Raw genomic sequence first — 10,607 nt, 5'->3', positions numbered from 1 at the left:
GGTGGTGCCACGCCCGGGTGGTGGCTCTGGGTTGTATGAGAAAGCAGGCTGAGGATCTAGCCAGGCTGCAGCATGCATGGTTCCTGCTGCCCGGCTCCGGTTCCTGCCCTGACTTCCCCCGTGAGAGACCGTGATGTGGACATGTAAGCCAGACAAATCCTATCCTTCCCAAGCTGCTGTTGGGCATGGTGTTTTATTACAGCAATAGAAAGCAAAGTAGACTCAGGAGAAAGAGACAGGCGGATCTCTGAGAGTTCCAGACCAGCCAGGGCTGTGTTGTGAGATCTTGTCTAATTAAAGGGGGGAGGGGCAAACAAGGACAGGCGCTCCCTGCTGCCCTGCCGTTACATCACCAGGAGTCACAAATCCTGTCCAGGGAAAACTGAACAAGGGCTGCACGTAGCCGAAGACTCTGGGGTGCTCTTTAGGAGCGTCTTGAGAGCTACCATCAAACTCTATTTGTTTTCTGTGCTCGGGATCTGCCTGCTCTTTGGGGTCCGCCCTGGAGAGAAGCCTCGCAGCCTGTGTAGTGAATTAGCTCGGTCATTCCGGCCATACACAGCCACAGGTACACTGGTGGAGTGCGGAGTAGGACCCTAACCTCATTTTAGCTGCTCTTCAGCCCTGGACTCGCTCTGACCAGTTTGTATCCGGCTCTTCAATCTGTCAGCCAATCCCTGTGACTTGAAGGAATTGCAGTGTCCTGATTGGTCACAGCTCACATCTCCCCCTGTGTTTACAGAGCATCTGCCCCCTCTTGGGCCTTGTCTCAGGTTCTCGGATTACAGAGATACGCATTCATTCAGCCAAACAAACCCACTTTCTAGTCCCGTAAATCGACACACAGTCTGCTTTCAAATAATCCACTATCTGATTTGATTCACACAAAGATGGTTGTAGAGAGACTGTTAGAGACAGTAGCTTATCTGCAGATAAGCTAGCAGAGTCCAGAGGGTTCACGGACAGTAGATCCCTGATAAACCCTGACCTGGGGGAGGAGTGGCTGCCTGGCGGTCCTCAGCTTGCCTGGCTGGTGGCTTCAGATGAGCCAAGACCTCTGCACCCATCTGGGAGGACACTGAGGTCCTGGGTCTGCCAGCGTGGCCGGCAATGATCTCCAAGCTGTAGGATTTACCAAGTTCCTGTGACTGCAGCTGGCTTGACCGGGCTACCTGGGAGTTACTGTCCCGCCACAAAGACAGCCATGGGTGGGTTTTTGCAGCGGCTTAGGGTGACCCCCCCCCCACCCAGCTGTCCCTCTCTACTTTCAGCCAGTTTTTGTGGATTTGCTTTGCTGCCTATGAATGGTCCCCTGCAAGCGAACATGACTGTGTCAACTCCAGTTTTTGTCACAGGTTTAGGAGGCAGAAAGGAAGGTGCCCTCCTGTGAGTCCCTCCCCAGGAGTCCTCTCCTGTGGCCATGCAGCCACAGTCACAGCAGGGACTCATCTAACCCACAGGACTCTGGTGCATCCAGCAGAGCAAAGATGGCGGTAGGTCAGACTGGAAGGGTGCTGGGTTCTGTCTCAACATAAGAGTTCAAGGTGATCTGGCTGCCACGTGTGCCGACAGGAACATGGTCTCATGTTCTTCTTGTCTCATGCTATTGCCATTTTGTTTTTGAGGCTTTCTTGTGATACATGATGCTTTGATTCAGCAACCTCACCTCTCCCAGCTGGCTGGAGTTGGGAAAGGTCCTGAGGACACCCCACTTTCCTTTAAAGGAGGGAAGCCTCTAAATCAGTGGTTCTCAGCTTGGGGGGTTGTGACCCCTTCGGCAAACTTCTATCTCCAAATATATTTACATTACAATTTGTGACAGTAGCCACATTATAGTTATGAAGTAGTAATGAAAATAATTTTATGGTTGGGGGTCACTACAAGACAAAGACTGTATTAAAGGGTCGCAGCGTTAGGAAGGTTGAGACCACTGCCCTTGTTGAAGTCCAGTTATAAACAACACAAGCAGAGACTCTGCATCTGGTCCTCAAGCCCCAGAGATTACAAGGGCCATGCCTGGCTTTTTAAAATGTGAGTTCTGGGGCTGGAGAGATGGCTCAGCAGTGTAGAGATGGCTCTTCCAGAGGTCCTGAGTTCAATTCCCAGCAACCACATGGCAGCTCACAACTGTCTGTAACTCCAGTTCCAGAGGATCTGACACGCTCTCACGGACATACATGCAAGCAAAGCACCAATGCAAATAAAATAAATGAATAAAAATAAATAAAAACTGAGTTCTGGGGACTGAACTCAGGCCCTCAAGCTTGCAAGGGAAGCACTTACCAACCAAGCCCCTAAAAATAAAAGTCTGAATCTAATCTCTTGGCCTCCATACCTCTGAAGACTTGTCTGGCCACAGCTTTAGTTTCAGCCTTCTGTTGTGGTTCAGGAGAACTTTGCCTGCCCCGCTCCTCCCAGGCTCTGACCAATGAGAGCACTGCTCTGTTAGGTCACCGTGACACCCATAAGCTGTTTAGAATAAGCAGCTAATATTTCCTTGCTTCCAGTGGGCTTCCCCTCTGAAGCTGGTGTCTGGGGGGGGGAGGGTGGTGTTCTCTTTGGTGGGATGTCTATCTTTGCTAACCACTCATCTTGGAGTCTAGAAGGTTGTCGGGACACCCGTTGGATGCTCAGAGGCAAACTGTATTTTCTCGGCTGCAACCTAGAGTGGGCCAGTCTGGTGACCTCCTTTTCCTGTGTGGTGCACACCTGTATCTCCTGTATCTTAGGGTTTCTATCACTGTGATGAAACACCATGACCAAAAGCAATTTAGGGAGGCAAAGGTTAGTTGGCTTACACTTCTACATTACAGTCCACCACTGAAGGAAATCAGGACAGAACTCAAGCGGGGCAGAAGCCTGGAGGCGGGAGGTGATGCAGAAGCCATGGAGGGGTGCTGCTTACCATCTTGTTCCCCACGGCTTGCTCATCCTATTTTAGAACCCTGGACCACGAGCCCAGGAATGGCCCCTCCCACAATGGCCTCAGCTATCCAACATCAAACAGTAAGAAGAAAATGCCTTACAGCCAGATCTTATAGAGGTATTTTCTCAATTAAGGCTTTCTCCTTTCCAGTGTCCCTAGCTTGTGCCAAGTTGACGCAAAACTAGGCAGCACACCCAAGTAAGCTAGATCTTCTTCTTTTGGCTTTCTTCCTCTTAATGGTCAAACATGTCTCCAGGAATTTCAGGGGACAGGGGCAGGTATGGAAGACAAATTTCTTGAGAACCTGTAAGCTTGAAAATATCTTTATTATTTGACTTGGTGGATAGTTTAGTTGGGTATAAACTTTGGGGGTAGGAAACCATGATTCTTATGTTTTGTGTGTTTTTCTCCAAAGTTCAGACATAGCTGGTGTCTTGAGGGCCTACTAATGTCATCTGGGTGGGTCTTGAGGGCCTACTAATGTCATCTGGGTGGGTCTTGAGGGCCTGCTAATGTAACTGGGTGGGTCTTGAGGGCCTACTAATGTCACTGGGTGGGTCTTGAGGGCCTACTAATGTCACTGGGTGGGTCTTGACTTCTGTGACTGGCTTAAGATTCATTATTCTGTCCTACTAGAACCTGATTCCAAAGACTCTGAGGGAACATCCTGGAGCAACGTGGAAAATGGAGTCTGTGGTCTCAGAAGCCAGCAGATATGGGGAGGGGTTAGTGAAGCAGAGCCCAGCTCAAGGTGAAGAATGTCTTCCAAACAGTTGGATCTCAGGAGGATGTTCTTGGAAGGAGTGAACCCAGACAAAGGAGCCATGCAAGAACAGATGGCCGCCTCATAGAGGGGTGCCGGCTTTATGAAGGATTGAGCTCATGACTAGAAGGCCCCCTTCAGCCAGAGTCAGGAGATTTCTGATTAAAACGTTTCACACTCCCAGTCAGAACTACTAGACTCTCATGGGTCACAGGACCTGGGTCTTTAGAATTGAAAAGAAAGTTCCACACTGGTCACACAGGTGTCACTCAGGCTAGGGACAGGACTTGCCATTCAAGAGGAGGACCAGGGACATTAAGATGGAATATTGCTTCAGTCTTTTTGAAGGTGCTGAACAGAACAGTGCTGGGCCAGTCCAGCCCCAACCCTTGGTAAGGCCAAATCCTCCAGCTGACCCAAAGGCCAGCTCACCAACACCCAGGTTTCTGCTGTTATAAGTGAAGTCCAGTTGTAAGGAGACCACGGCCCATTGTTGCTAAGCCAAGTGGGTTAATTGACAGGCACTTCTTCCCTCTCCTGCCTGCTGGGTATCTCAGTTCCTTAGCCTGGAAAGGGAGGCAAACCCCAACTCCGAGGTTCATAAACATCTACGAACACTTGCCTCTTTTGTCCTGAGAGGCGTGAAGGCTGCCTGCTAATCTCCCTCAAGACCCCTTGTGAAACTCCACCCCCTGCCCAGAGCCCGAGAGACCTCCAGACCTGTGGCTCTCTCAGGTTGGCTGCTCTCTGTGGGGCAGAATGAGATCAGGAGGTCTGAGGGCTTGGGAGAGCCTGATGAAGGGGGGGGGGCGGCGGGCAGGGAGGGGCAGAGCTGAGAGTGGCAAGGTTTCCCTCACAGGGTGAGGCAGCGGGTCTTTTGTAGCCTTCCCTGCATGGGGGAATCAGTGTTGCCTGAGGCGGGTGTAGGTCGATGTGAGGTGGTCATCTGCCTGAGCTGCCAAAGAGATGTCGTCAGGCAAGGGCTGCTGTAGCTTGGGTATGAAATGTTTCTCAAAGGCCCATGTGCTGGTTGCCTCCACATGTCCATCACTCTCCTGCTCACTTCTCTCCCTAGCCCTGTCGCTGCCCTCTGCCTCCCGCTGAGTTTACCCTCTCCCCGCTTTGCGTTTGCAGTGTGGATGATATCAAGAACAGCTCCAATACACTGCGGTTTGTTTTTTTTTTTTTTTTTTTTTTGCTGTGATAGGCACCTCGTCCAGTGTCATGGGAGCCGCCAATGGCACAGCCAAAAGTGGCTCTGGTATCGCAGCTATGTTGGTCACGAAGCCATGGCTGTGGCCTCATGGCTGTGTTTATGGCTGGGATCATTACCATCTGTGTCGGGGTGGTGGCCGTACTTATCGCTAACTCCCTGACTGATGGCATCACCCTCTACAGTTTTCTTCAGCTGGGTGCTGGCCGGGGTGTGGGGCTGAGTGGCCTGGCTTCTGACATTGTGCGGGATGCTGGTGTCCCGGGGCACTGCCCAGCAGCCACGGCTGTTCGTGGACGTGATTCTGATCCTCATCTTCGCGGAGGTGCTCGGCCTCTGTGGTCTCATGGTGTCCCTAATCCTCTCCAAGAAGTAGTCCTTTTCCACCACCAGTCACAGGATAGGATGCAAAGCCCATCCCTCCTCCTGCCAGAACGAACAGCCTGCCACACATGCACGGGCAGCTGCCCCCTCAGTAGTTGGTCTTGTAAGTGGGCAGTGTCCTAAGTGCCCATTGCCTGCTGCCCCCGCCTGGTCCCTGCTACCTCATGCTGTGGCCATCTGAGTCCACTCATTTCCCATCCTACCTTGTTCCAAAGTTGTCATTTCACGTCTCCACCAGTGTTGTATGAAAATTCTGGTTGGTCCCATACCATCCTCCGCACTATAGTCTGTCAACACTTAACTCCCGGTCTTGTATGTGAGTGCGTAAGTTTACTTGCATTTCCTCAGAGATGAATGATGTTAAGGAGTTTGTTGTGTTTCTATTGGCCATTCAAACACTGTCTTTTATGACGTGTCCAGACTGTCCATTTAAAATAACCATGTTGTTTGTTGTAGGGCCTCAAAAATGTTTTCCATAAAGTATTTAAACAACAACAAGAGTGACATAGCCACCCTGCAGAGGGTAGGACTGACTCTTCCAAACTGTCCTCTGACCTCCACATTTGTCCTGTGGTATGAGTGTACACACACAGAAAGAAAGAAAGAAAAAAGAAAGAAAGAAAGAAAGAAAGAAGAGAGAGCAAGAAAAGCAGCAACCATAAAAAGAAAGAAGGAAGGAAAGAAAGAAAGAAAGAAAGAAAAAGAAAGAAAGAAAGATGTGAAAAAGCCTTGGACTTTAAAAGCTGAGCTACACAGCCAGGCCTAGTGGCGCACACCTTTAATCCCAGCACTCAGGAGGCAGAGGCAGGCAGATTGCTGTGAGTTCGAAGCCATCCTGGTCTACAAAGTAAGTCCAAGACAGCCAAGGCTACACAGTGAAACCTGTCTCCAAAAACTAAAACCAAAACCAAATAAACAAAAAAGCCAAGTTACCTCTCCCGCCCTGAAAACCGTCTTTGTCTATACTCAACTTGAGTGTGTACTTGAAACACCAAGAAACTGGCTGAGTGTGGTGGCCCACGCCTTTAATCCCAGCACTCAGGAGGCAGAGGCAGATGGATCGCTGTGAGTTCGAGGCCAGCCTGGTCTACAAAGTGAGTTCAGGAAAGCCAGGGCTACACAGAGAAACTCTGTCTCAAAAAACAAAACAAAACAAAACAAAAAACCACCAAGAAACTGATAAAAATAAAAACCTATTAGAATAAATGATTATATTGAGCTTTCGGAATCAAAACCAAAGCCTAAATCTAGTATATGTCTACAAACTAACAATAAATGGGAAAAGGAATTTTATTTTTATCTTTAATGATTTATTTATTTTAATTTTATGTGTATGGGTGCTTTATCTGTATGTACATAGGAAGAAGAGGATGTCAGATCCCTTGGAACAAGTGGTTAGGAGTCACTGCGTGGGTGCTGAGAATCACACTCAGGTGCTCTGTAAGAGCAGCCAGTGTTCTTAACCTCTATGCTGTCTCTCTCCAGCCCATGAAAAAGGAATTCATTATTCCTTTACTTAGGATAATTTTAGTAAGACAGAGAAACACCTATGCCTTCAAAATGATCAAATTGTATTGAGGAGAATTAGATGATAAGTGTATGGGAGAAATATTATGAGCTGGAAAGCTTGGGCTGGGAAAATGGCTCAGCGGTTAAGAGAACCACCTGCTCTTCCAGAGGTCCTGAGTTCAATTCCCAGCAACCACATGGTGGCTCACAGCCATCTATAATGAGATCTGATGCCCTCTTCTGACCTTCAGATGAGTTGGAAAGCTCAATTTTAGGGCGACAATTTTCAAACTGATTTATATATTCGATGTAATGCTAATCAAAATGCTAGGGCTTTACTAAAAAGTGTTTTATAGCAAGCCCTGACAGGTTATTCAGTCTCTCAGCACATATGTATTGAGCAACACTAATGGACCCAGTAACTGTATCTATATATACATATGTGAGTCTATGTATCAACAATAATTAATTAAATAAGAGTTGGAGAAATGGCTGAGTGGTTAAGACAACTTGCTGTTCTTGCAGAGGACCAAGGTTCAATTCCCAGCACCCATAGGGTGGCTCACAACTGTCTGTAACTTAAGTTTCAGGTGACACATGACTTCTTTGGCCTCTGTGGGCACCAGTCATGCACATAGTGCATAAATATACATGCAGGCAATGTATACATACATATGTATACATACACATAAAAATTCTTTTTGAGATAGGTTTCTCTGTGTAGCCTTGACTATCCTAGACTCACTTTGTAGACCAGGCTGGTCTCAAACTCACAGCGATCTACCTGCCTCTGCCTCCCGAGTGCAGGGGTTAAAGCATGCGCCACCACGCCCAGCAAAATAAATATTTTTTAAAAGATAATAATTAAAGACAAGGCCATTTGGGGCAGTGGTGCATGTCTTTAGTCCCAGCACTTGGGAGGCAGAGGCAGATGAACCTCTATGAGTTGGAGGCCAGCCTGGTCTACTGAGTGAGTTCTAGGGCAGCCTACAGGCTACACAGAGAAACCCTGTCCCTAAAAAAGTAAAATAGAAATAAAGACAAGGCCATGACATGAATTTGAAAGAGAGTAGGGTACACAGGAGCTGTTGAAGTGGAGGGGATTGAAACAATGTAAATAAAGTAGTTATGTGTGAAATTCTAAAAAAAAATTAAACTTTAGGGAAAAGAAAAATTGACTAAGGGGGACAGAAAGACTCTAGAAATGCTAAACCAGATTTTGAAGAAAAGCAAAAAGAGCAAACAGAATCAGGAAAGATTTGTATAGTCTGATTTCAGGCTTTACTGTAAAGCTGTGATAATCAATACAGTGCTGGCGTCAAGACAGACAAAATGCAGTGACAAAGATGCTGGAGGCAAAGAACAGACACACACTTTGGTCAACTGTTTTGTTTTGTTGTTGTTGTTGTTTTTGAATTTTCCACAGTGATTTAATAGGGGGGAATACTGTTTTTTAATACTGATGATCCAACCACTAGACATTATTGTGTTAAAAGGAAACGCAAATCTGGCGCAGTGGGTGGCTCAGCAGAGCAGGGCGTGTGCAGCCACCCCTGAGGATGAGCTGCGTTTGATCCCCAGAACCCACATGGTGGAAAGAAAGAACCAGCCCCAACAAGTTGTCCTCTGACTTCCACACATGCCATGGCAGATACACACACACTTATTAATTAACAAAAAGAATCTCAATCCTTAGTTAAAGTCAGTAATTAATAAAATATCATATATTTAAATATAAGAACTTAAATTCTCAAAATTGAGGGAGAAAACAAAACAAACACTTGATGCCATGGATTAGGTAAAGACTTTTTTTTTTTTTTTAAACTACAAGGGCTGGAAGAGATGGCTCAGAGCTAAGAGTGAGTGCTGTGCCTTCTGTAAGTGCCCAGGTTCAGTTCCCACCCACCTGGATCTGGTGCCCTCTTTTGGCCTCTGTGGGCATCCATACTCATGTGCACAGACTTACACACACACACACACACACACACACACACACACACACACTTAAATAAATAAATAAATACATACATACATAAATACATCTTTGCCAGGCTTGATGGCACACACCTTTAATTCCAGCACTTGGGAGGTAGAGGCAGGCACATCTCTACGAGTTCAAGGCCAGCCTAGTCTACAGAGTGAGTTTTGACTAGCCAAGACTACACAGTAGTGAGACCCTGTCTCAGATAAATAAAAATAATTGTTTTAAATAAAATAAGGGGCTGGAGAAAAAAGCTCATCAGTTAAGAGCACTTGATACTCTTGCAGAAGACCTGAGTTTGGTTCCTAGCTCCTATACTGGATGTCTCACAGACTCCTGGAAATCTGTTTAGAGGATTCTGCCACCACTGCACACACCACACACACACACACACACACACACACACACACACACACACACACAGACACACACACACTCACAGACAGAAAACACACACACATACACACTCACAGACAGACACACTGACACGATGAAAAATAAAATAACTTTAGCATAGTGTGGTGGCACACTTTTAATCTTTTTTGTTTGTTTTGTTTTGTTTTGTTTTTTGGTTTTTCGAGACAGGGTTTCTCTGGGTAGCCTTGGCTATCCTAGACTCATTTTGTAGAGCAGGCTGGCCTCGAACTCACTTTGTAGACCAGGCTGGCCTCCAACCCACAGCAATCCTTCTGCCTCTGCCTCCCAAATGCTGGAATTAAAGGTGTGTGCCACCACTCTGGGCACACACTTTTAATCTTGACACTTGGGAAGAAGAGACAGGTAGACCTTTGTGAGTTTAAGATCAGCCTGGTCTAAACAGTGAGTTCCAGGCCACTGAGGACTACCTCGTGAGACTTTGTCTCAAAAATGAATGAATGAATGAATAAATAAATAAGACAAAATTGACACAATCTATAAAGGGAAAAGTGGAAATAGATTTCATTTTCCCATTAAAATTACAATTTATACATTTTATTAGATTTTCAAGACTCCTTATTGTTTTTCTGAAATATGAGACAGTATACTTGTCATTATGATTCAAAGGGCCACTCATAAGACCTAAGTAATGTGCTCACATGCACAATCAGGTGGGTTTGTTATAGTGGGAATTATGATATATTAGTCTTCAGGGAAGGCCATTTCAAGATAGGGTTCTCAGCTAGGCATGGTGGTGCACGCCTTTAATCCAGCACTCAGGGAGGCAGAGGCAGGAGGATCTCTGTGAGTTCTAGGCCAGCCTGGTCTACAAAGTGAGTCCAGGACAGCCAGGACTACAGAAAGAAACTCTGTCTCAAAAACAAAAACAAAAACAAAAATAGGGTTTCTCTGTGTAGCCCTGACTGTCCTACTCTGTAGACCAAGCTGGCCTTGAACTCACAGAGATCCATCTGCCTCTGCCTCCCTGAGTTCTGGGATTAAAGGTGTGCACCACCACAACCAGCATAAAAAGACCTTTAAAGAGTACATTTGATTTGCATTTCCCTGATGACTAAGGAGGTTAAGTGACACCACATGCTGTCGAGGATGTGGAGAGAGAGGAACACGCCTTTATTGCTGGTGGGAATGCAATCTAGTACAGCCACTTTGGAAATCTATCTGGCGCTATCTCAGAAAACCGGGAATAGGGCTTCCTCAAGACCCAGCTACTCCACTCCTTGGAATATACCCAGAAGATGCTCCAGCACACAACAAGAACATTTTCTCAACCATTTTCATAGCAGCCTTATTCATAATATCCAGATCATGGAAACAGCCTAAGTATCCCTCAGTAGAAGAATGGATAAAGAAACTGTGGTACATTTACACTACAGAATACTACTCAGCTATTAAA

General features: G+C 46.5%; 1 long non-coding RNA gene and 1 pseudogene across 2 annotated transcripts; both read left to right on the top strand.

Annotated features, from left to right (window-relative positions):
* Positions 1-478: 478 nt before the first annotated feature.
* On the top strand, positions 479-3,792 carry LOC311588340. The gene is made up of 3 exons (XR_014776164.1): positions 479-576; positions 1,362-1,493; positions 3,563-3,792. It is a non-coding gene; the product is annotated as an uncharacterized lncRNA (long non-coding RNA).
* Positions 3,793-4,913: 1,121 nt separating this feature from the next.
* LOC311588274 (V-type proton ATPase 16 kDa proteolipid subunit c-like) lies at positions 4,914-5,711 on the top strand (annotated as a pseudogene). The gene has a single exon. The product of its transcript is annotated as a V-type proton ATPase 16 kDa proteolipid subunit c-like (transcript).
* The last annotated feature ends 4,896 nt before the right edge of the window (positions 5,712-10,607 follow it).

The sequence above is a fragment of the Acomys minous genome (genome assembly GCF_964271855.1).
Source record: "Acomys minous genome assembly, chromosome: 17".
Classification (NCBI taxonomy): domain Eukaryota; kingdom Metazoa; phylum Chordata; class Mammalia; order Rodentia; family Muridae; genus Acomys; species Acomys minous.
Note: the sequence above shows the minus strand (reverse complement) of the source record. Positions and strands in the feature narration are given on the sequence as shown.